The sequence below is a fragment of the Felis catus genome, chromosome C1 (genome assembly GCF_018350175.1).
Source record: "Felis catus isolate Fca126 chromosome C1, F.catus_Fca126_mat1.0, whole genome shotgun sequence".
Classification (NCBI taxonomy): domain Eukaryota; kingdom Metazoa; phylum Chordata; class Mammalia; order Carnivora; family Felidae; genus Felis; species Felis catus.
The window spans coordinates 28,138,591-28,164,504 of NC_058375.1; the positions used below are offsets into that span (position 1 = coordinate 28,138,591).

Here is a 25,914-nt window from a genome sequence, read left to right on the forward strand (position 1 = left end):
AGTACTTTAAGACAGAATGGGCGAGGAGGAGGCCACTGTGCCTTTATGACTTAGTCTCTGGGCCGTGTCACTTTTGCTTTATTCTGCGCATTAGAAGCAGATGGCTAAGCCCAGCCATACTCAAGGGGTGGGGATTTAGGCTCCATCCGATTCCACAGCCACTAATGGGTGATAAGGTTTGGATTTAGGGTTGTGGGCAGGGATTATGCCCCAGGCACACCAGACGCTGACCCAGCTAATAATAAGGGGCTTTTTGTTGTTGTTGTTATTCCTTGCGTGTGTAACTCAAAGAGGAGGGATAATTAGCAGAACAAAACACAGGCATTCCTGGATCCTCCAGTCAAATACCACTAACTACACTAAATCAGAACTTCATTGGGGCGCCTGGGTGAATCAGTCGGTTAAATGTCCGGCCTCGGCTCAGCTCATGATCTCACGGTTTGTGAGTTCGAGCCCCACGTCGGGCTCTGTGCTGACAGCTCAGAGCCTGGAGCCTGCTTCGGATTCTGTGTCTCCCTCTCTCTCCCTCTGCCCCTCTCCTGCTCGCGCTCTGTCTCTCAAAAATAAATAAACGTTAAAAAAAAAAAAAAGAACTTCATTTAGAATTCTAATAATGACTAACCTTGCCTGGGTGAGGTGGATGGAGAGAATGAGGGGGGCAGGCTTCACATAAGAGAGAACACGTTTACATTGGGTTTTGAAGGATGAATAGGAGTTCACGAGGAAGACGATTTGTGAGCCAAGTGGAACAGAGCAGAAATAAAGCAGGTCAGGGAGTCAGAATGACAGAGGTTCGAATCCTGGCTCAGTTGCTGGTTGTGTGAGCTTCAGCAAGTCAGGTCCGCTCTTTCCGGTTTTTTGTTTTGTACCTATAAATGAGCGAGAACAAAGCAAATAATGCTCCAGGGTTATTGTAAGGGCTGGTGATAGTGCATGTGAGGTGCGTGGCAGACCACAGGTGTGCAATAAATGGTAAGCAAAAATTCGCTTCGAAAGGTCTGAGACCTGAAAGGGCCTGCGGTGTTCAGAGCACGCAGGGGAAATTCTGCAGGCTCAGTGACGTTCATAGGATTTTAGTTGTTTTCTCTCTCTTGCTCCAGCCCAGCCCAGTTCACTGCACTCATTGACTCGACCAGCCAATAATGATTAATTATAAATGGGAGAATCTGGGTCCCAGCCAGGCTCAGTCCTGAGGCTGTCCTGGGAGAGCAGACGAGGGGGCAGGGCCCGTGGAGTCCCCCCTGCCACCGTTTCCAGGTCAGTTCCTTGGGCAGTGGGCTTTAAGCAGATGGAGAGATAGATGAATGTTGTCTGAGGGGTCTTCCTACCGGTTCCCAGTCGCCTGCTCTGCTGCCTCTGGGGACATTAGCATTCTGCAGGCAGCTGTTTAGGTGTAAGATCAATGCATTACATGTGTCGCCGGAAGGACCAGTAAACAAAGGGCGAGGTAGGTAAGTTGGAGGAGAAATTGGCAGGGTCTGCTGGGCGGGTCTGTGCTGACTCAGCATCAGCTTCCCTCCTTGGCTCAGGGCAACTCCGTGGTGTGGCCAGGGGGTTGTGGGGAGCGGCCACGACTTGGGCTTTTCATGCTAGCTGGTTCTAGGTCTTGGGGGGGGGGCACAAAGCAGAAAGAGCCAGAAGTTCTGTTGCTCCGGCTTCATGCGACTCATGCAACTTTTTTGGGTCCTGTCTCATCACTATCTGAAGCCTCCAACGGACTTCCCTGTACTGGGTCTCTGACTGCGGGACAAAGCAGGAAGCTCATCAGAAAGGGGGCTGGAGACCTGAGCTGGGATCGCAGCTCTCCTTGGGTGACCTCAGGTGCATCACTTCACCTCTCTGTGCCTCAGTTTCCTCATCTGTGAAATGGGGGTCCCAGGCTGCCAGGCGTGGGCCAGCTCGGATGGCCTAATGGCTGTGGGTGAGCCGTGGCCACTGTGTGGGGACAGGACATCAAAGGGAGGGTGGGAGTCTCCATCCTCCCTAGAATCCTTGGGAAGGTTTAAATCCTCTCTGGTGTGATGGGCCCTTTCCTGTCAGGGCAGGATCTGGAGTCTTTGGCGTCTCCCCGTCAAGCCCTTGTTGCTTCAAGCCCTGTGACCGCACAAGTTGTCAAAGTGTGGTCCTCGGGCCGGCAGCACGAGCGGCATCACCAGGGAGGGTGTTAGAAACGGAAGTTTTCGGGCTCCATTCCAGACTTGGTGAATCAAACTCAGGGGGTGGCCCAACCCTCTGGGTGATCCCGATGTCGGGGACATTGGAGGATCAGTGTTCCAAGGCACTATCCCCTCCACAGGGTGCCCCCTCCCACTCACTCCCCCCCCCCTCCATCCCAGCTGGAGGCCCCGTGGAGGGAGGGAGGCTGGCAAGACCGACAGGGAGTCTCTGCTACAGAGAGAACCCTGGAGGGGGCGTCTCTCCCCTCTGCCTGTAGCTCAAGACATCCCGGAACCTCACCAGTGGGGCTGATGCCAGGGTATTTGAATAGCTCATTAGCTCTGCTCTGGGCTTCGATCCCTCTTAATTAGTTTTGCAAAAGATATTCATTAAAAAAAACCTCATTACAAGTCAAGCACAGGTCCTCGCTAAGTTTGCGGGCGTGGGTATATGGGGGTGCGTCTTTGTCCTTCGAGTGCCTGTGAGTCAGCGGGCTGGTGCACTCAGGTGTCAGTGAACGTGGAGGTGTGGGAGTGTCCGGGCGTGGAGAAGCACCTTTGCCGGGGTGTTGCATCGGTGTGTCGGTGCTCACACATCCATTTCTCCTCCAGGGGTCCCCCGCGAAGCAGATTATTCCTCCCCTCTTCATAAGTCATTATTCCTACTGGGCCCACTTTGCAGGGAAACATACCCTTCCAAGCCACATCTATCCTGGTTGTTTTGCTTTCTCTGCGCCCCCAGTTCTGGGTTCCAGGCACGACGATGGCCGACAAAAGACCTGTTCCGGCCAGCTGAGCAGCCAGGGGGAGACAACAGTCCAATGTGAGAATTTGAAGAGGCTGCTGGATGCCCTCTCCCACCCGTGTGCTGTGTCCTGATGCCTGAAGCCACAGCCTAGGGGGCTGCTCCTTGGGATTGTAGCCCCTCAGGTTTCCCGCCCCAGAAAGCTCAGCCAGCGACAGGGCTGCCTGTGGGGTTGGGAGAGAAGGCCAGCTTTGGGGGGAGGGACTGGGGCGTGTCCTGAGATGCTTAGGCCGAGTCTGGGGGGCACTCTCCCGCCCCCCTCCCACCCTGTCCCTATTTCCCTACTGCATTCCTTGCTGTGAGCATCCCCATTTGGAGCCAAGTAAATTTATGGCATAATCCTGCATGGAAATGCACGGAAATGCTGCCAATTACCATCAAGCCGAGAGAGGCTGCATCCCTGACGCCCGCCTCGGTCTGCTGTCTGTCGGCTCTCAGCCTTCCAGAAACCACAGGGAGCTAGAAGCCAGCCAGGACGGCCCAGATTGGCGGAGTGGGGCCATTTGTATAAAACTCTTTATTCCACTCACCTGGCCTTGAAGGTTTGTGGCAGGAGCGGCTCCTTCGCATCAAACCTGAGCAAACCGGGGAGATGTCATTGCCTGAGTCTCAGCAAAGCCGACAGCTGATGGGATTTCTCTAACTGAGATCAGTTCATCAAACTTGGGTAGAGCTGAGCCACTGGAAGACGGGGAGATCTGATATAATCGCGTCTGCTTAAAATGCAAAGGCTCATCGAGATTTTTGGAAGCACTGTAAGGAGAGTCTCAGTGAAGCCAGGAGGAGCGTTTAGCAGGCTCTGAGATGGAGCTGGGAGAGGAAAGCGAGCAAGGACCTGCTCTGGGCGGGGGTGGGGGTGGGGGTGGGGGAGGGCGGCAGGGGAGGGTGGAGCCCCCTGTCTCTGCTCGGCCTCTTGCTGCACCGAGACCAACAAAGGAGTAATGACACCTACTATGTGCAGCTGACCCAAGACCAGCCTCCCGGGACTGGGGTGGAGGCGTCGTGAGCCACACCCCTGCTCTTGAAAACCTCATAGTTTAATGGAGGAGGCAGACAGAGAGGAGGCAACCTGGGACCTGTTCCTGAGTAGGGTCTTTTGCCAGAGGCTCAAGGTGCTGATAAGAGAACAAGGCGGGAGACCATCACTGTAAAGCACTCAGGTCCTGGAGTCAGTTGGGGCCGGGTTCGAACTCCTGTCTCACGACCTGTTCACCCGCAGTGTGTCCTTGGGTGTTGCATCCTCTAACCCCTCTGAGCCTCACTCTCTTCATCTGTGGAAGGGCTGTAACAATTCCTACTTCTCAGGGAATCGTGAGGATTGCCGAGATCCCGTATATAAAACGCTTAGCGTCGGGCTTGGTGTTGTAGTAAGTGCCCCGCAGTGGAGCTGGCATCCGACTGGGAGGACCTGGGAAGGCTTCTGGGAGGAGGTGGGGACACCAGTGAGGACTTGAGGGAGGGGAAGGACTTCAGCTGGTGGAAGGGGCGAGGGAGTGGCCCATATTTGTGAGGAGAGAGATAGCTGGCTCTCTGCTCGCTGCTGTCTCCCCTGTCCCCCCAGCTCTCCTAGAGACAGGGGGGAGGTCTGGGCCAGGAGTGGTGGGGGCTTGTCTCAGTACAGCAGCTTCCCTATCCCCCCGCCCTCACTGCATCAGGGCCCCCGTCTAGCCCTCCCCTCGCTCATCTTGCTCCCCCTCCCCAGTGAGTATTTAGCAGTCCTCCTGAGATGCGCTTAGCGGGGACCAATTTCCTGCCATCAGTCAGGACCGGTGGCGTTTGTAGGACAGTGTGGAGGCCTAGGAGCGGGGAGGTGGGGGGAGGAGGGAACACGTGGTGGCTTCCTTCTGGGACCGAGTGCTTGGGGCCGCCCTCCCCTGGCTGCCATCTGTCCTTCAGGTCTGTCTGCCCCCACCCCTCTGGCTGGGGTTCCACTATGGTAAGGATGGAGGAGGAAGAGGAGTCTGGTTTGGGGGGCGGGGGGGAGGGGAGGGGAGGGAGGCGCCAGGACTGGGCTGGCTTTGGGCCTGCAGCTGGCCACTGCTGACAGCCTCCTCCAGGAAGCTTACCTGGATGCAGTCAGGCCTTCTCTCTGGGTCAGCAGGAGTCATACCTGGGTCTGCACTGCCCCCTCAATTCCCTGTTTCCTTAGCTAGACACAGAGCTACGATTTATTGAACACTATTATATGCCAGGCCCTGGGCCAAGTGCTTGATGTATATTAGCTCATTTAATTCTTTATCAACCTGGGGAGACAGTCATGATCAAAATTACCCCAATTTTTTAAGGAAATGGGTTCTGAGAGGCTGGATCATTGCATAAGGTCTTTTTTTCAAATGTCCCCTCCTCAGAGAATCCTTCCCTGACCACCTATTTTATTCGGTTCCTCTCCCACCTCCACCTCTGGTCTTTTCTATTTTATCATTTGATTTTCTCCTTGTTCGTGGCTTGCAGCCCCCACCGCTGGCAAACACCAGCAGAACCTGTCTGCCTCGGTCCCCTGTGTGTCTCCAAGTGGAGAGGAGCACCTACAACTGTGCATTGAACGACGACTGTTTGTTGACGCATGAAAGAATGGATGAATGAATGAATGAATGAATGAACAAATGCCTCATGGCTAATAACAGCAGAGCTAGGATTCCAACCAAGAACCAGGTGCAAAACACACTCCCTGCTGGCAGCCGCCCGCACCAATGCCTCCTGTCACTGTCCAAGCAGCTTGTGGAGGGAGGGGTCATCACCCGGAGTAGACGTCTTGGGTCTGGAGTCCCAGCAGACCACGCTCAGCGTGATTGCTGCTCCGGCATGAACAGCATTAAGTCAAAGATGCTAACATTCAGCCCCCAGCCCCTGTTGTAGTTAGAGGATAGAGAAATCAGTTTTGAGTTGCTGGGGCAGAGGCAGGTGGCTGGGTGGCTGGGGGAGGAGGGACAACTTTCTTTGCATTTATGGACTGGGCTTCTCACCTCTTCTGGGCCAGAGGAGGCAGACATGGCTGGATCTGCTCTCTAAACGGAGCCCAGCTGGGGTGGCGGGGGGCCCCTGAAGGGCTGGGCGCTGCTCCCTGTGCTCAGACCTGTATTAGGATTTGGGGCAGTCTATTTGTCTGGGAATAACAGGGACGGGGAGAAGGGCTTGCGGAGATGAGTGGCAGGAGAGATAAGCCTGATGTGTGACTTTCTGATGCTTGGTTGGTTTGAAAATAAGTCCTGGGCCCAGATATAGGATTGACAGGGGAATCAGAGAGGGCCGTTTGCTTTCTGCCTTCTGACTTTGAAAAGGGCCCAAGAGTCAGGAGACTGGGTCCTAATGCTGGAGGGGGGAGGGGCTGTGCCACAGGTCACCTTGGCCAGGCTACAGGGGAAGGTCGGGTGCCCAAGGCCGGTGCGTTCTGGAATCAGCCCCAGGGACTCGAAGTTTCTGGGATTTTGCCTTTGCTCCTGTTGTGGGAAGAAGGCTGAGTGCTTGGAGCTCACGGACAGAAGGGCCGTGAAGGCACTGGCCATCTTCTCCATGCATTTCCAGACCTACTCTTGGCCCTCTTCCCCTGTCTTGTGCTGCAGAGGGCTTCTCAGTGTAGACATTTCAACAGGCTCCTTTGTCCTTGGGCTGGGTGGCTGGGTCAGTGGACAGTGTTTGGGGGTAGGCTAAACCCTCTACGAGGCCACAGCTCCGGCCACGCGGCCCTGTCCCTATAAGTGTGGCTGCGGTTCCTACACCACCGCTTACTGATTTCCCTACCTCCTGCCCCACCTCTGTATACAGCCTCTTCACTGATTTTTATTTATTTTTTAAAATGTTTATTTATTTTGAGAGAGAGAGAGAGAGAGAGGGAGAGAGAGAGAATGCGAGTGCTAGCTGGGGAGGGGCAGAGAGAGAGAGGGAGAGAGAGAGGATCCCAAGCAGGCTCTGTGCTGACAGCACAGAGCCTGACACGGGGCTCGAACTCACGAACCATGAGATCATGACCTGGGCTGGAATGAAGAGTCGGACGCTTAACCGACGGAGCCACCCAGGGACCCCTAACTTTTGTTTAATTTAACTGTGACATCTCTTTCCTGCTGGGATCCTGACTGATATATCCTGACCACAAAAAGGATCTTATCTCTCGTTTCAATAGCGTTTGGAAGAAACAGACCCCGGGACACCACCTCTTCTAGCCTCTGACTGCCTTCCAACCTCCTCTGTGGTCATCTCCTCTGGGACCATCTTCCTGGCCATGCTGTGCTTCCAGAACTGGTCAACACCTTTTTCTGTGGTTAGCTCCCTATTGCCGACCAACTGTGAGCTCCCAGAGTCATTAGAATTATTCACAGCCTGTTCATCCTGCATCTGTGGGCTCTCCTCCACCCACCTCTCACGGGGCTTCTATTTCGACCAAGATGATGTGGCTCTGAAGGGTGTGGACTCCTTCTGTAAACTGGCGGGGGAGAAGTGTGAGGGTGCCAGGCATCTCCTGACAATGCAAAACCAGCACCGGCAGCCGTGCCCTCTTCCAGGATGTGGGGAAGCCATCCAAGATGAGTAGGGTACAACTCGGGACACCGTGGAAGCCACTTCGGCCCTGGAGGAGACCCTGAACCCAGTCTCTTTGTTTGGGATCGCATGCCCTGATTCTGCCCACACAGACCCCCATCTCTATGACTCCCTAGAGAGCTGTTCCTGGATGAGGAGGCGAAACTCACCAAGAAGGTGGGTGACCACCTGGCTAACCTCAGGCTGGGCTGGGCGAGTATCTCAATGAAAGCTTAGTCCCAAGCATGACTAGGAGGCTGGCAGCCTTTGAGGGGGGCCCTCTGTATATTCTGGGTGTTTGGGCTTCTGCCCGAGCCTCTCCTCCAGCACTAGGCAGCTTTCATACCCATCCTGGACCCTCTCCCAAGCTGTGGACCAAAGGGAAAGCATAAAGCTTTTTGCAAAACAGCCACAACAAAAAGGGGCTCCCATGGATATTCCCCAAGGTGGCTGTCAGTGTGGGAATAATGGAAAGGTGCTTGTTGTCTGGGTTTCCCAAGGCTCTTTCCTGCCTATGCAAGTTGGGCCAACCTAGGGGCAGAGAGAAAGCTACGCTCCTCGGGGTCAAAGGACGTGAGTGGCAGATTCTGCTCTGCCTTCCCCTCCTCTCTTCTCAGGACCTCAGGTTTCTCATCTGTAAAGCGGGTGTGGTGATAACTGTGAGGCCAGCAGGTGCCAGTTACTATATTAAGGGCTGTATATACAGGATATCGTTAGTTTTCCTCCGAAGCCCCATGAGGTGGCTTCTCTTAGCATCCCTGTTTGGTAGATGGGAAAACTGAGCCTCAGAGAGGTGAAGTGCCTTGCTCAAGGTCAAAGTCTGAACATGGTAGCCTGCAGTTCAAACCCAGGTCTCTGTGTGCTCTTAATCCCAGTGTCCTCTCTGCCCCCCGCACCCCCCCACCTTCTTGGGGAAACTCCGCCACCTTCTTGGGGAGTTTGAGACCCAGTCCTGCAGCAAGACCTTGGAATTGGCAAAGGGCAGTTTTCATGATGCCTGCTACTCAGCATGGGGACAGGCCTGGGTGGTGGGGCTGACTCTCCTTCCCTTCCCTGTCACTCCCAAGAGAGTTGGGCACAGCTCACTTCTGGAGAATGTCACAGCACCACCCCCCACCCCGTTTCTCACCTGGGCAGAGATACTATTTTTCCTTGCTTTGCACGGCGAGAGATTGATGACACTGACGGCCCCAAGTAATCACCTACTTGCGTCCACACTGGTGTCCTGCAACTTTTTAGCACCTTCCTACGGTGGCTGTGGACTTGGCTGTGCCATTGACTTTGATCGATGAGACAGTAGCCAACTTGGCGCGAGTGGTAGTTGGAAAAAGTGTTCTTTTGGACCCCTGCCACTGCCAGAAGAGCGATCTAGAGCTAGCCTGCTGGGAGATGAGAAACCATGTGGGGCAGAGCTGGGCCATCTCAGGCAAGGTCTTCCTCGACCAGCCAGTGTCCAATGGGTCAAAGATACGTGAACCAGGTGGGATCAGCCAAGCCCAGACTCATAAGAAATAATAAATGATTTTTTTTTTTTTTTAAGCCACTGGGACCCTGTAGGTTTCTTCCTTTGAGGCGTCTCTTTCTCTACCAAGTTAGGCAACTTCTGGGCTTTCAGGCCTGGGGAGGCGAGGACGGGGGTAGGTGGGTTTCTGTGTATACCCGATGCATGGATAACATTCTTCCGGCTCCTCAGAGCCCTCGTCCCTGGGCTACTCCGCATCTTTTCTCTGAGGGGTTCCCCTGGCTCCCCAAGTCCCTAGACAAACACGAATGGGGTTCTCTTTTCTGGCCGTTTCATAAGAAGCCGAATGTGCCACAGAAGGCATGAGCCCAAAGCGGTGTGGTCCAGGGCCTTTCCACGGCCATCCCCACCCTACAATCCCATTGGAAAAGGGAGAAGGGCACCGAGGCCCTCCGAGTCTTTGGGTATAAAACCAAAGTGGTCCCCAGGTTATTTTCCTTCCCTACCCCAACCAGGTCATTCTCGGTGCTGTGAGCTGCAGGCAGGAACCCAGAACTCACTGCTGGGAGCACTACCTTATTATCCATGGGGGAACTCTGGGGACAAGCTATAGGCAGATCATGGCCCTCCGAAACTACTGGATTAGAGGCTTGGAAGGCAGGGGCCATGTCTGATTCATCCCTGTATCCCATGCCGAGCACAGGGTGGTAACGTGCATTTTACGGCCACTAACTCAGCCGGTGTAGCAAATGGCCCCCCAACCAACTTCTCTCTTTGCTCCTCCCTTTCCTCCTTTCTTTTCCAGGCTGCTGCTGTTCCTACAGCTCTCAGCCACTGGCTCCTGTCTCCAAGATGAAGCACTGGAGGCCTCCCCTGTCCTCCAGCTGCTCCCTGGTTCCCTTCTTCAAGAATTCTGTTGGGCTCTTCCGGAGCCCCTGCCCCTCTCGGGACCTTTCCCTGTTGCGCCGCCATTCAGGCTCCAGGGCTCCTTCTTTTGTTCACAGATGGTACCATGTGATCCACACACTTCTGCGCTTTGTTTTGTCCCTTTACACTATTTTTGGAGAGCATCCCTTAGCAAGACAGAGAGAGCTCCTCATTCTTTTCTATTTTTTTGAGATATAATTCACATACCATAATACGCACCCTTTTAAAGAGTACAATTCAGTGATTTTTAATATAGTCACAACGTTGTGCAACCGTCACCACTGTCTGATTCTGGAACATTCCCATCACCCCAAAGGAAACCCCTTACCCATTAGCAGCCACTCCCTATTCTCTACGCCCGCCCCCCTTCCCCACCCCACCCACCCCCCCGCCCCGCCTCTAACAACCACTCATTTATTTTCTCTCTATGGAAATTGCCTATTCTGGACGTTTGTTACACATGGAACCATGTGACATGTAGCCTTTTGTGTCTGGATTCTTTCAAGGCTCATCCATGTTATAGCCTTTGTCAGGACTTGACTCCCTTTCGTTGCTGAATAATATTCCGTAGTCTAGATATACCATATTGTGTTATCCATTCATCTGATGATGGACGTTTGGTTTGTTTCTACTTCTGGCTGTGCTGAATGGTGCTGCTATGAACACATGTGTCCAAGGTGTTGTGTGGACACAGGTCTTCTATTCTCCTGGGTATGTCCTTAGGAGTGGAATTGCTCTCTCTCCATCTTCACTTTTTTAATGGCCGCCTAGTATGTCATGGCTGCATATAACCACAATTTGTTGAAGCAATCACCAGCTGGTTCAGTCTCTCCCTCCTTTCCTTTAGTATTTCAAACAATGATATGAGGAATAATCTTGTATATTCACCAGTTCACACACAACCATGTGTATCATTTCGTATAATTGCCGGAAGTGTAATTGCTGTGCCGAGGGGCACACGCATTTGCAATTTTGACAGATGTTGCCAAATTGCCTTCCCCCCACTCCAGGCTGTGCCAATGGCAATATCCGAGGTGTCGATTCCCTCCCGATCACCAACACAGCGTGCTAGCAGGCTTTTTGATCTTTGCCAATCTGGTCAGTAAGAGGTGGATTAGGGTAGTTTTATTTTGTGTTTTCTTATTAGGGGTGAGGGTAGGCGTCTTTTCAAATGTTTAAGAACTATATTTTCACTGCTGTGAACTATCTTTGTATTCTTTGTCCATTTTTCTGTTGTGCTGTTGGTCTTTTTCTTATTGATTTGTAAGAGCTCTTTATATAAGTAGGAAGTCAACACCCTACCTGTATTCAGCACCAGGTATTACTCCCAGTTTGTTGTTTTCTGACTTTGCTAATAGGTGACTTTTTCCATGAAGAGGGTTTCTATTTTTACATGGCCAATTTATCCATGTTTTTCTGTTTGGCTTCTGGGTATCTTGTCAAAGGTCTTTCCTACATTAAGATTTTTTTTTTAAAAAAACTCCCTCGTGGTTTCTTCCAGGCCACTTATTATTTCATTAAAAATGTTTAATCCTCTGGTCCATCTGGAATTTATTTCAGTATAGGTGTGAAGATTCATTTCTAATGGGCCTAATTTAATATTTTGTCAATGGCTTCCCAATTGTCCCAATATTATTGAATAGTCCTCAGTGACTTAAATCCTGCCTTCATCACAGACTAAGTGCTCACATGTTTTTGGATTTACCTTCGTGATTTTTTAATTCTGTTCCATTGGTGTGGTTGTCCACTCAGGAGCCGCTACCACATTAATCTAATTATTGCAGCTCTAGAATGAATTTAAGTAACTAACTTTTCAGTGTTCCTGGTTATTTTGCATACTCAGTCTTCCAAATGAACTTCAGGGTCGCCTCATTTCATTAAAAATTACCAATGGTATTTTCACGGAAACATACACATATTACAGATTAACTAAGGGAGAACTGGTACAGCTTTATGATGTCAGTCCTTCCTATCCAAGAACATGGTATGCCTTTCCATTTGTTCAAGTCCTCTTTTGGGTTCTTCAGTGGCATGTTAGGGTTTTCTTTATGTTTTTTTTTTGCACACTTCTGAACATTTTATCTTTTTCATTGTAATTGTAAATATCATATGTTCTTCCATTATATGCCCTAATTGGTTGCCATTTTTAAGAGAGAAGGCCATTGATATTTGTGTATCAATTTTGTAGCTGGCCACATTATTGAATTTCTTTATTGTTGGTCATAGTTTGCCAGTTGATTCTCTTTGGTATATCAGGCATATATTCATGTCTTCTGCAAATAATGATTATTTTGCCTGCCCTTTTCTAATTTCATACAGTTAAGTAGTTTCTGTTATTGAGTTGCATCAGCTTGTACCAAGAGAACAAAGTCAGGTAATAATGAAGATACTGGGTGTCCTGACCTTCTTCCTGACTTTAATGGGCATGCTTTTAAAATTTCCTCATTTAGGGTTAAGATGGATATATTTTTATCATGTTGAGAGGTATCTATTTGTTCTTATTTCCCTAAGAATTAAAACAAAATTTTTTTTTAACATTTTATTTATTTTTGAGACAGGGAGAGACAGAGCATGAACATGGGAGGGTTAGAGAGAGGGAAACACAGAATCTGAAACAGGCTCCAGGCTCTGAGCTGTCAGCACAGAGCCCGACACGGGGCTCGAACTCATGGACCGTGACATCATGACCTGAGCCGAAGTCGCCGCTTAATTGACTGAGCCACCCAGGCGCCCCTCCCTAAGAATTTTTAAAAAATTAAGAATGGTTGCTGATTTATGCAGGTAATTTATGCTTAGATTCTCCAATGTTGTAAGTTATGTTATTAGATGTCCTGACACCTACCACCTAGCATTACTTAAACCCTACTCGATCTGATCACAATATGTTATTGTTTTTCTGATGTATTGTTCTGCTGGATTCTGTATGCTATTGTTTTATTTAGAATTGTTGCAGGGAAATTCAGAAATGAGACTGGCCGTTGTTTTTCTCCTCTTTGAGTGGATATTGGTATGACTGCTAGAGCTATACTCACTTCATAAAAAACAAAAAAAACAAAGCTAGAAATGTTTCTTCTTTTTCTACGCCCTGGATTAGGGAGAAATCGATTCCTCATCCATCCATTAAAGATCTGGTTGAATTCGAGGGGGCCCACCTCAGCCTCCTGGTGGCCCCGGGGAAGAGGGTCTTGGGGACACAGATGATTCTATACCTCTCTAGATGGTCCAGCAGAACAAGTTCGGTGGGGCTGACCAATGGTTCAGAGGTGCAGACTCTGGGTCCCCAGGGTGATACCCTCCCTCCTACCATCCCGGGTCTCTATGCCGGGCACCCTTGTATGATTGATTGGGCAGGTGTGTGGATCCTGAGGAAAGGCTTAGAAAAGAAGAGCACTTCTTCAATAACAAACTACTTCTTCAGCATAGATAGGTGCCGTAGGCTTTCCTGAAGGGTTAAGGCTTTGCTGGGTCTGTTGAAACAAAAGGGTCACTTGATTTTTTTTTTTTTTTTAATTTTTTTAAAGGTTTATTTATTTTTGACAGAGAGACAGAGCATGAGTGGGGGAGGGGCAGAGAGAGAGAGAGAGAGGGAGAGAGAATCTGAAACAGGCTCCAGGCTCCGAGCTGTCAGCACAGGGCCCAACGTGGGGCTCGAACTCCCAGACCGTGAGATCATGACCTGAGCGAAGTCGGGCGCTCAACCGACTGAGCCACCCAGGCACCCCAAAGGATCACTTGATTTAAAGTACCATTGGGGCGCCTGGGTGGCTCAGTTGGTTGAGTGTTGGACTCTTGATCTCGGGTTCTGGCCCTGTGCTGGGTGTGGAGCCTACCTTAAATAAGTAAGTAAGTAAGTAAGTAAGTAAATAAATAAATAAATAAAACACTGTTTCTATACAGTGTGAAAGTAATGATTTTTAAAAAATTGATATACTGGGAATCAGCGTGGAAGCTTTAGGAATGCAAGAGAGGTCATCTTGCAAATAGGGAGTGGTTAGGTAGGGTTTCCTTGCCCATCTGGCCCCGCCCCTTTCCTGGTGACCTCAGGCTTGGTGAAGAGACTTAGGTTTGCTTAGTTATGCTGGTTCTATAGAAGCAAAACTGAGTCCTAACCCACGAGAAATGCTGACAGGACCTCTATCAGGATAAGGGCGTGTAGGTCCTTTTGAAATAAAGATAAACCTTTCTAAGTGGAAAAAAAGGAAAAAGCAAAGCCGGGTGGGCGGACGTAAACTGGCAGGAAAAGGGCTGGATTTGGAAGGGAGAATATCTTCCAGCGGGGCTTGGGGGGTGTGGTGGCTGCTGAGGTTGGCCTGGCTCCAGGCAGCCCTCCTCATCTCTCCCTGCTCTCAGGGCCTGCCAGAGAGGAGCATCTCTAGGCCGTGTGTGTGTGTGTGTGTGTGTGTGTGTGTGTGTGTGTGTGTGTGTGAGGCTGGGTAGCTGGGCTATCCACACCCATCCTCCACGGTGGCGGTCAGTCTGCTCTTTCTGCCTCTGGGTCTCCAGTGGTCCTGGTGCTTCTGCCGGTCCCTGTCACCTCTCCTGCTTCAGCGCTTTGTGACCGGTGACCAGCAGTGGTTGGGCAGTGTTTGTTTATTTCTGTGCGCCCGCCAAGGACGCTTCTTGCCGACACTCCATAAACACTACTTTATAAGCGGCAGGTCCTTCTCCCCCCTCCCGCTCCCACCCCTTCAGGCCTGCTGGCACGTTTAATTTCCAGCCCTGGTATTTCTCCCCAGCCCGTGACAACCTCAGGTGGAAGCAATTTCACCGTCTTGTAACTCACCGGGTCATTATAATTAGTATCCGGGCACCCGGGGCGAGGGCGGAAGGAAGGAAAGAAGGGTTGATCCAGCCAGGCGGAGAGCAGCCACTGGGGGCTGGAGTGCCCCTTCCTCCCGCTTCAGCTTGGAACTCAGATTTTCTCAGAGATCTGATTCTGCCTCCCCTCCCTCTGTGTGCGTAGGGTGAGGTGGGGTGGGGAGTTACGGAATGCTAAGCCCGGCCCTGGGTTCACACAGAGGAGAGGCACCTGACCTGAGGGAGGGACCCAAGAGCCCACATCTGAGGTCAGGGTGGGGTGAGGGCCCCGGAGGGAGAGGAGGGACCATACCTTACCCAACCCTTTGTCCCAAGGGCCTGGCATCCCAGCATGCCGCCCTTCCCTGCCTCTTACCCTGCAGTCTCAGAGCCAGAGCTCATCAATGCTGGTGGCCCACCTGGGCACCACCCCAGGCACAGCCAGGAGTGCATGTGACTCCAAGAGAAGTAGTTAGGTGGGGGAACAGGACCTACATCTTTTTGGTGAGGGCTTTTTGGTTGCGAACAATGCAAACAGACTTAAGCAAGAAAGGGAGTTTATGATCGGGGTGTTGGGCCATCTCAGAGTTAACCAGAGGAGAACTAGCAGCTTTGGGAAGTCAGGACCAAGGTAGCCCAGAGGATCCTGGAAGTTGGAAGAGGTGGGTTTTCTCCCCAGGGAGCAGTTCATGTGTTCATCAGCTCATGCAGCTAATGTGACTCAAGTCCACAGCTTTCCATCTCTGTGTTTCCAAGTTAAGAAATCCCAAGTTCCTCAAAGGGGCTCATTCATTCACTTATTCATTTGTTTGTTGGTTCACTTGTTCAGTAAATATTTATTGAGCCCCCGCCCCCCACGCCCCAGCCCCGAGTGGTAGGCAGAATTCCAGCAGGGCTCACAGAAAACAAAAGTGCTTCTCTTGCATCTTCCATTATGGTGGGGACAGAATCTGGATGGCTCAGGGTGGGTTAGGTGTCCACCCTGAGCCAGTCAGCTGTGGCCAGGAGGCCACCCCAAATGAGTTCTACTATAATGACCGAATAGCCCTTTAAGACACACATCAGCTCTCGGTTGACATTGCAGAAAGCAGGCAGTGGGCGTAAAAGACGCAAGGCTTCATGGAGCTTATTCTTAATCTAGGCAACAAGCCTTTGCTCTAGGCAGACTGGGCACTTTCAAGGAACATTCTATCCATGATGCATCTACCAGGTTCTCCCACTTTCAAGTGGGAGGGGCAGGGGCCTGGAGAAGGGAGACTACAGGTACAGCTTTCTCTGTGCACCAGACCTGACTCAGTCGGCAGCTCTGGGTGAAGGTTGGATCTCTCTGCCTTCTGTTTTCCGTCCCTGCCCTGGCTGGAAGCTTCCATGGACAGGGATCAGCCTTGCTCTTTCTGGTGTCTTTCTGGTGTCTGGTGTCTCCCGGGAGCAGCCCGGGGTTCAGGGCAGTCTTGGTGAGGGCTGTGACGTGTCTGCACCCCCCACCCCTCATCTTTGAGCACCCGGCATCCCTTAGGGGCTGAGTCTGTCCTGTTCACTACTGCTCCCTCCATTTCACACCCAGGTAGAAAGCTCACAAGCCCCCCCCCCCTCTCTGCCCCCCGCAAACCCTCTGGATTCCCCAACCTGAGCCCCGGGAGACCTGGCTTAGCTGTGTTTGGTCTCAGCAGAAAGTGCCAGGGACTCCCCAGGATGTTCCCAAATCAATCACTTGGGGCTTCCCACTTTAGGCTTCCCAATTCGTCAGGTCCTGGGTGACCACCCCTCCCTGGCTGGAGCCCTGTAAGGGGACCGCTTATAATAATACCATTATTCTCCTTAGCCGGGGGCAGGCTGAGCCCTCAGTGAAGCGGGCCTGCCATTAGAACCCTGCAGAAACAAAGTAATAGCCTGCACAGAAAGCCATTTGTAATGTTGCTATAATTCCCATGATTCATTAAACAGGAATGGGAAATGATAACGTTTCCCCTGGAAAAAAACTCCTCTTGGAGTCACATGCTGAGTTCACTTGGCTCAACTATTTTATTGACTAAGCATCTTGTTGTGCCGATGTGAGGAACGCACGGGCCTGGCGCCATTTAGTTTTACAGCAGCTGAAATGGAAGCAGGGGAGGGGGTCCCGCCAGGCCGGGACTTGACCTTGGAAATAGAGCCGCTGCCCTCACTCGGGTGGCCCAGTCTGGCATCTCCTGCAGGCCTGGGGCCCTCTGGGGTCCAGGGTCTATTGAATGATCCTGTCTCCAGGACCGGGAGGGGAGCAGTGTGGAAGGGCCTGTTCTGTCTGCTGAACCCCGAGGTGGCATTGCCCAGAATTGCCTGCAGCAGGACCCTTCCCCAGCCCTCTGGACACAGGTGATCTGTGACTCCCCGGTGCTTGCCCATCGCCCTGCTTCCGTTATATGGTCTTAGACCCTCACCACTCAGCTCCCCAAATGGGAACCTGGGTGTCATCCTTGATGCCCCCCTTCCATCAGCCACGAGCCAGCTGTCAGTGCCCCGCCCCCCTCCCCCCCCAAACCAGGACTCTCTGGCAGAGAGACCTACTCTCTCTCCTCTGCCACTGACAGAGTACAGACCTCACCATCTCCTGCCCGCCCAGCCATGCCCTGACTGGCTACCTATCTGTGTCCCTGCCTCCAGCCTCCCCCTCCCCAGCAAATCCTCTATAGTGACGCCAGCTGATTGTTCCAAGAAGTAATTCTGACTGTATTTTGCTTGGAACCTCGGCTGGCTCCCCGTTGCCCACACGATCAATCCAGAATGTCCTTGCGTGGCACTCAGGGCCCCTTCCGTGCTGGCTGTAATCCAGTCTACCTTCTCAGCTCTATCTCCAGCCCCTTTCCACCATGCATTCCAGGCTGTTCCAGACCTCAGGGTCACTCAGGGTCTCCAGGGATTACACAGGGTGTCCCTGTGAGTTCACGCCTTTTCTAGGCTGTTCCCTTAGCCCGAGATGCCCTTGCTCTTCCTCCCTGGGGAAATCCTGATTTCCTCTTGCAACAAGCCGCTCCTGTGCTCCTCCCCGGCGCTCCACCTTGAGGCTCAGCCCCAGGCCTTGGAGGCCTCCCCTCCCCTTTCTCTCATACCCTGTATTCTTGTATCTGATCTGTCACCAAATCCTGTTGCCTCCATCTTCAAAACATAGCAAGAATCTGACTACTTCCCACCACCCCCGTCCCCAGCGGGCTTGTTTGGACTATTGTCGTAGCTTCATCACGGGTCTCCCTGCCTCTCTGTCCCTTTCCTCCTTCCCGGGACCTTCTGAGCATGCTCCCTCAACTTGAAATGGGGTCACAGTGCTGGCAGTAAGCTGGGGAGATGTGGCTCAGACTCTGTTGCAGATTAGGTGTGTGGACTTTGGCATTTCTTCTCCGGGCACTCGGACCCTGAGCTGTGGGTCGTCCATTCTCTCCCCACCCCCTCACCCCCACCCCCCATCATCCCGTATCATTGATTCCACCCCCCTCATCTCTGGGCCCTTCTGGCTGACCTTCCCCTGTCACCTGTCCCCAGCAGTTTTCCCCGTCTCCTGTCTCTGCTCACTCGTCTGTCTCTGCCTTCACAGCTGTCAGCATGAGCTTTCTAAACTCCTGTCGCTGCGTTTTTCACTCTGCACCTGTATTAGCAGGTGTTGATGTTACCTGCTGTCTAGTTAGTATCATGTATATGTCGACTGAGCTCAGGAGGGTGGGATCCGGGGACCCTCCCCAGACACTCAGTAGGTGCTCAGTAAATGTTGGTTGAACCGAGCTGACTGCCAGGTTGATCCAGTCCCTCCCCTGCTCCACAACCTTCACTGGCTCCCCAGGGTCTTGAGTGGAGAGCCTGACGTAAAGGCCCAGCATGACCTGCCCCTGCTGACCTCTCCAGCTTCGGGTTCCAGAAACTTCACCGCACCCCCACCCCCCACCCCCAGGCCTCCATCTGATCATGCAGGAGCCTTGAGGAGCTTTGTGTGTCCCTCCCTTTCCTTGACCCTGGCAGGGCTACAGACTCAAAGCTGGCAGAGGACAGGCTAGAAGGCAGTGTGTGAAGCAGGCTGCGTGTAGGGGAGCAGGGAGCGGAAGCTACTGCAGTGAACTACTGAGAGCTCATGACCTCTCAGCATTTATGCCCAAATGCCCAGAAAACTCGGTGCCTGTTGACTCCCAGCGGGATCTGGCTGAAGAAATGCAGCCTAGGCCGTGGGCTCTGCCCATGCAGACCTCCTTGTTAGCTATGGACCCCTTCGACCTTCTCCTTGTGAAATCTAGCTCCTCCTCCAGAGTCTGGTTCTGAAGTCACCTCCTCCATGAAGCCTGCAGGGATTCCCTCGGCTGGCAGGACTCTTTGTCTACTCTGTGTTGTCACAACCTTTGGAACTTTCTAGTATTTGTGTTTCTTTTGAAAAAAAAAAACAAACCAAACCAACAAAAAAACAATGAGCACTTACTATGTTCCAGGTCCCATATACTTTAGAAATTAATATTTTGTTACTGTTTAACAATTTGACATATATGCAGAAAAGTACATAAAATAGAAATGTAAAACATAACAAGTAATTATAAAGCAACATCCATGTAAATACTGTCCATGTCAAGAAATAGAATTTATTTCATTGATGAGGAAACACGGGACCAGAGAGGCTGAGTGATTGTCCTCCAGTCCTACAGTCAATAAGTGGGAAAACTAGAATTTGAACTCGAGGCCATCTGACCCAGGTTTCTATCATTCCAAAGAGGCCTCACCTATGACTGGGGTTGTCAGATTTAGCAAATGAAGATACAGAATTCCCAGCTTGTTGTGCATTTCAGATAAAGAATGCATACGTTTTAGTATAAACGTGTCCCAAATATTGTCTGAGACAAATATTGTCTGAGACATACTTATACTGTTATTTGTGATTTATCTGAAATTCAAATTGAATACAGGGCGTTGTGTTTTATTTGACAACCCCCATCTCTTGAGCTTTCTTATGTGATGGTCATTGCGTGTGTGGCTTTCTCCTTCTCTTTTGAGGATGCTCTTCCGTGCAGGGTAGACCTTTGCCTTGTTCCCCATATACACCCCGGGCCAGACTCAGAGGGTGCTTGGTAAGTGCCGCTTGTATGGAGTGGGGCTGTTTCTGCTGAACTTGGCCCTGCCTCCTTCCTGGGCAGACTTTGGATGTTTTAGAGAAAGGAGCCGAGAGCAGCTGGGTCCCCCTCTTTTCCCACCCACCCAGCACCCCGCTCCAGCTGCTGAGAACTGAGACCCTGGCTGCCTGCTCCTGAGACCCAAGCCCACCCTGGGAGGACCGGCTGGGGTGGCAGAGCCTGGAATCCTTGACCTGGAGCACCTCAGGAGCAGGGAGAGGAAAGGCGTGTTGTTCCCCTTTTACAGATGAGGAACTGAGGTCCAGCAAGGCTAAGTGACTGCCAGAGGTAACACAGCAGGTTTGTTTGCGTTTGTTTGTGTTTATTTGCGTAGCTTGGTGGAAGTGGGGTTTAGAGCACACGCTTCTGAGTCCGGTTCTGTCCCATTCCCTCCCCAGCCCCGGGACTGTGGATCCCAGCCTACAGGTCCCCTTCCTGGGGAGGGGGCGAGTCTTACGCATCAGAGGGTGGCGGCGGGGGGGGGGTGTGTGTGTGCAGAGATGGAGGTCCCCCTCACAGACATAGGTGGGGAGGGTCTGGGGACCCATGGGGGACACCTCAGCCACAGACACTCCTGGACAGGGGCCATCCTGTCCCTCTGTGGCTTCAGAGAGGACCACGTCCGCCAGGGTAAGCCAGGGGCTCTCCGTGTTTCAGGGCAGACTCCAGGCTCAGGCTGCCATCGTTTCATTGCCATTACACCTCATTAGCCGAAAAAATAAGCCATTCGTCAGCCACTGCTTACAGTGACAGTCAAGTCCTTGTCTCTTGGCTTTCCAGCTCTGCCGGAGCTGAAGACCCTAGTTGCTTATCTCTGCCCCCTGCCCCTCCCGCCCCCTACCCCCCCCACCCCCCACCAGGCACAGGGCTCCAGCCCCAGTGTCCAACCCAGTCTCAGCTCCAGTGTCAATGCAGGCCAGCCGCATCCTGATCCTCGTCTGCCCCAGCCCCTCTCCAGGCTCTGGGGTCCGAAGGCACCAGGATCTCCGGCTATAGCATCCTAAGGACCCTGGGCTCAGGCTTTGCCCTCTCTGGGTTCCTCTGATGGCACTCTGAGCCCGCATGCAGCAGCCACGACTACAGCAGGAGAGTCCTGGGCTGTCCCCCGGAGGGCTGACCTGGGAGCACCGAGACTGCGCCCGGTTGTCAGATTCACAACCTCCTCTGGGGGCTGAGGGCCTGGTCCGGGCATCCTTCTGCTGTGAGGGCCCACCCTCCTCCACAGCAATCTGCCCTTCGATATTGCTCTGGATAGCAAGTGCCTCGATGCTGTGTGTGTGTACATATGTGTAAACCTAAATATGTACGTGGACACGTACATCGGCATGGGTGTGCCCACATGTGCCCCCGCACCTCACTGCTCAGAGCACAGCTGGGCTTGTGTCTGCTCCTGGGCCCTGGCTCTAGAGTGTGCCCAGGGGCGCCTGGGTGGCTCAGTCGGTTAAGCATCTGACTCAGGTCATGGTCTTGCCGCTCAGAGGTTCGAGCCCCGCGTCGGGCTCTGGGCTGATGGCTCGGAGCCTGGAGCCTGCTTCCGATTCTGTGTCTCCCTCTCTCTCTGCCCCTCCCCTGCTTGCTCTCTCTCTCTCTCTCTCTCTCTCTCAAAAATAAATGAACATTAAAAAAAAAAAATTTAGAGTGTGCCCAGAGGAGAGACCTGGGATGGGAGGGGACTCATCATGTCACATGTGTGAGGGCGGGGCAGAGGGAAGACGGCAGCCCCGTGGATAGCTGGTCAGTGGTCACCAGCTCTGGGTATGGAGGATAGTATTGTCTACCCAGCCCTGGGTCAGGGGTCCAGAAGCAGGGCGGGTCCTGTGGCCTCCCACCCTGGCTGTCTCTGGTAACCAGAAGCCGTGAAATGAGGTGTTTCAGTTCCCTGAGCCAGAAATGGACAAACCATAGGGAGAGTGATTTGCTTTTCAGATAGAGTTGCTCCAGCTGGAGGCTTTACACCTGAGTGGCTGCTTCTCCCTTCCTCCCTGCAAAGCTGACTGGCCTGGGCAGGGCTGGGGTCCCAGCACCCCGCTCCTCCTTAGCCTCCGAGGAAAGACAAGACAGGAGAGCACCCCGCCCCTCAGCTCCCACAGACCGGAGGCCTCGGTGGCCTCCCACGCTGTGTCCAGCAGGCCTGTCTCACGGCCTCAGCACCTTAACCTCAGCTCCCTCAGGCACCAAATGTTTATTCTGCATTTCTTTAAAACAAATTTTTTTTTTAACGTTTATTTGTTTTTGAGACAGAGAGAGACAGAGCATGAACGGGGGTGGGGCAGAGAGAGAGGGAGACACAGAATCGGAAACAGGCTCCAGGCTCTGAGCCATCAGTCCAGAGCCCGACGCGGGGCTTGAACTCACGGACTGCGAGATCGTGACCTGGCTGAAGTCGGACGCTTAACCGACTGAGCCACCCAGGCGCCCCTATTCTGCATTTCTTTTGACTGAAGTAGCTCTCTGGGTGCTGGGGGACACGATACAAAAATCCTTGCTCACCTGCAACCATCATTCTCGAGGTGGGGATGATGAACCACAGGCACGAGTAAGTAAAACAGAGAGACAAGTTCTGTGAGAAAAATGAAGCTGGGACGCAGGGCAGGGAGCGTTAATTAGCGTGGTGTGGGGAGGGAGGCACATGAGCTCAGTCCTGGAGCGGGGAGCGGTGGCCCATGCGATCCCTGCGGGACAAGAGGGCCAGGCGGCTCCTGGCCGGTTCCCCCGCATCGAGGGCACATGGTGAAGGGAGACTCCTCTGTCAGGGCTTGGGTCTGGGAAGGGAGTTATAAAATCAAAGGCCTGCGGGTTTATGGTCTGGCTGCCATTTCTTGAGCCTTGTTACCGGTCAAGCTCTGTCCTAGGTGTTTCTACAGTGTAATCTCCACAATCCCACAGAAACCACGGGAAGTTGGTACTAGGATCATTCCCACTGAATAGATGAGGAAACTGAGGCTCAGGCATGTCACATGACCTTCCAAGGTGGCACAGACCACGACAGGGTCCTGATTGGAATCCAGACTGGTCAGACCCCAAGTCCCGTGCTCTTGAAACTTTAAAGTCTCTCAAAAAGGTGAAAGAAAAAAAAAGCAACCCTATTATTTATTAAGCCTAGCCCCACTCTGGGGAGATTTGAATTTAGTCCCCCAGGGTTTCCTCTGAGAGATAGCTCCTAGGTCAGAGTTTTCTGCGTGGATGCTTCTTCCAGAATTTTCTACATCTAGGGGTTCTCTGTTTTCCATGGACCTAGGCACCCTTGGGCTGCTTGGAGTCTCCATGGGTCTACAACAAGTTCTGTCTACCAACCTACCTTCCCCAAGAAGTCTTCCCTGATTGAACCCTTCACTTCTAGTGGTTGCCTCTCTCTCTGCTCAGTCCTGACATTGAATAGCTCTTTAATCTTGTCTTCCTGAACTTACAGGCTGAATTGTGTCTCCCTCTACTCCCCCAATTCGTATGTTGCCATCCCAACTCCCAGTACTTCAGAATGCGATTGTTTTTGGAGATAGGGTCTTTAAATGATGGTTTGACCAGTGTCCCTATAAGAAGAAGGAGATTGAGGGGGACCCGGGGGGCTCATTCGGTTAAGAGTCCGACTCTTGATCTCAGCTCAGGTCATGATCTCACGGTTCATGAGTTCGAGCCCTATGTCGGCCTCTGAGCTGACAGCGTGGAGCCTTGTTGGGATTCTCTCTCTCTCCCCATCTCTCTACCCCTCCCCTCCTGTCTTTCTCTCGCAATATAAATAAATAAACTTTAAAAAAACAAAAGAGAGGAGATTAAGATGCAGACCCACACACAGACAGACCATGCAAAGACACAGGGAGAAGACGGCCATCTGCAAACCCAGGAGAGAATCCTCAGAAGAACCCCCCCCCCCTCCGCCCCGTCCCAGCCGACTCCTGGAACTCAGCCTTCCAGCCTCCAGACTGCGTGTTGCTCAAGCCCCCGCATCTGTGGTACTTTGTTATGGCTGCCCTAGCAAACGGCTGTGTCCTCTTTCCCCTTTTCCAAATCCCTGCTCTGGACGGGAGAGCAATGCCTCACGGGCTCACTCTCCCCTGCCAGGAGCATGGCCAGCCTCCACCTCCTGGTGTCATGTGGCCCGAGTCCCGGGGAATAGAGGTCAAGGATATTAGCTCGCTGCAGCCACAGGCCTCACTGAGATTCCCGTCCACCGACCGCCTGTCAAAGCAACATCCCCCCCGGCAGACGCTCCAATATGCATCCATTCTGCCACGCTGCCCCGCTGACGCACAGGCATTCTGCAGCCCTGTCAGTCGGACGTGTCGGCCGTCTGCCTTGCTTACGTTTGGCCCCAGCAAAATTCCAGAAAACTGACATTCGGAAACATAGACTTTGACGGCCGCTGCGCTCCTCCCCGGCCACGTGCCGCCACACGGACATCTCGCCCCGTGGACATCCGCGGCGCTCTGATACACGAGCCCTCCGTGGGCTGACCTTCCCCGGCGGAACGTCACGGTCGGCCGGCCTTCCGAGTGGATCAGCCCGCGAGAGTTCTGTGCATTTAGCTCTTTCTCTGTCGCTAACATGGTCCTCCAGTCTTCCCTCCACCACGCGGCTTCATTCTGCTATCCACACCCAGAACCCTTGGCATTGACCTTGCCCCACACCACCTCCTGATCGGACCTGTGACCCCCACTCACTCTCCCTTGACGTGCTCTGTTTAACCCAAATACACTGACGTATTTCAGGCTGCTCACACCATCTTCCGGGGCCGCCCTGGCCCCATCCCCACTGAGCACACAGAGGGCCCTTTACCCAAGGGAGGCCTTGCATCACTGGCCATGACCCACCGGACTGTTTCTCCTCACAACGCTCTGATACCAAATACGTGGTGCCTTCTGATACCAGCAACCAATTCTCTGGTTCTGCAACACCAGCTGGGTGTCCAACCTTTCAATTCCGTTCTGACGCTGCATTCCCAGAGTCGGCGTCAGGCCCCGCGAGACTGCCCCCCACTTCAGATGCAAGTTGCAAGTTCTGAGCTTTCTGTACTTCCGACCGACCGGCTATCGACCGGGGGCTCCCGTGACCCCTTCCTCAGGTTTGATAATTTGCTAGAAACCTTCATGAGACCCAGAAAGGCACTTCATTTACATTTACTGGTTTGCCATAAAAAATACCACTCGGGGACAGCCAAACGCGAACGGGTGCAAAGGACAAGGGGCTCGGAGCTTCCATATCCTCCCTGGGTTTGTCACCTTCCCAGTACCATGGTCACCAGCCTGGAAGCTCTCCATACCCCCTTTGTTTAGGGTTTTTTATGGAGGTTTCATTATGTAGGCGTGACTGATTAAATCCTCAGCCACTGGTGTGTATCTCCCTCTCTAGCCCCTCTTCCCCTCCCTGGAGGCGGGGAGTGGAGTTAAAAGTTCCACCTTTCTTATCACACCTTCCTCCTTCTGGCAACCAGTCCCCATCCTGAGGCTCTCTAGGGATCCCCAGCCACCAATCATCTCATTAGCATACAAAAGACACTGTTAATACCCCAGAGATGCCAATGGTTTTAGGAGCTGCGTGCCAGGAACCGGGGATAAAGACCAACTGTTTACTTTTTATTATATCACACCCATGCACATGTGTAATTTCAACAAATCCTTTTTCCCCTGAAGTAATGAATGAGTCTGTCTGTTGCCGTTGAAAGATCCCCAAGTGGTGCTGACTTCTAATATGGCCCTTAGCCTTTTCTTCTTCTCCGCACCGCCGCGACTCTGGAGTCCTGGGTTCTGAACTCAGCTGCTCCACGTGCTAGTTGTGCGACCTTGGGCAAATGCCACCCCCTCTCTGAGTCTCCCTTTCTCATCTATTACTATTATTGATGAACCACCCCACGGGGTTGCTGTGAGCAGCCGGTAGGAGATACACGTAAAGCTCCGAGCACGGACGTGGCATACAGTCGGTGCTCAATCGGCAGGGAGGTGGTTCAGGCCCTGGAGCCAGACGCCGGCTCCCCTGCCTGGGTTTGGATCCGGGAGCCACCACTTACAGGCTGTGTGACTTTGGGAAAGTTGCTTGACATCCCTGGGCATTACAAGTGAAATGGATATACCAATGGTATTCACCTCCCAGAATGGCTGTGAGGATTAAATGGCTTAACATAAAAAGGGCTGAGAGTGCCCTGCATGCAAG

At 52.6% G+C, this 25,914-nt stretch overlaps 1 long non-coding RNA gene across 1 annotated transcript; it reads right to left on the minus strand.

The window, feature by feature from the left end:
• Positions 1–492: 492 nt before the first annotated feature.
• Positions 493–3,460, minus strand: LOC111561944. The gene is made up of 3 exons (XR_006584160.1): positions 3,337–3,460; positions 2,849–2,948; positions 493–869 (listed from the first exon to the last, which is right to left on the minus strand). It is a non-coding gene; the product is annotated as an uncharacterized LOC111561944 (long non-coding RNA).
• Positions 3,461–25,914: the final 22,454 nt, after the last annotated feature.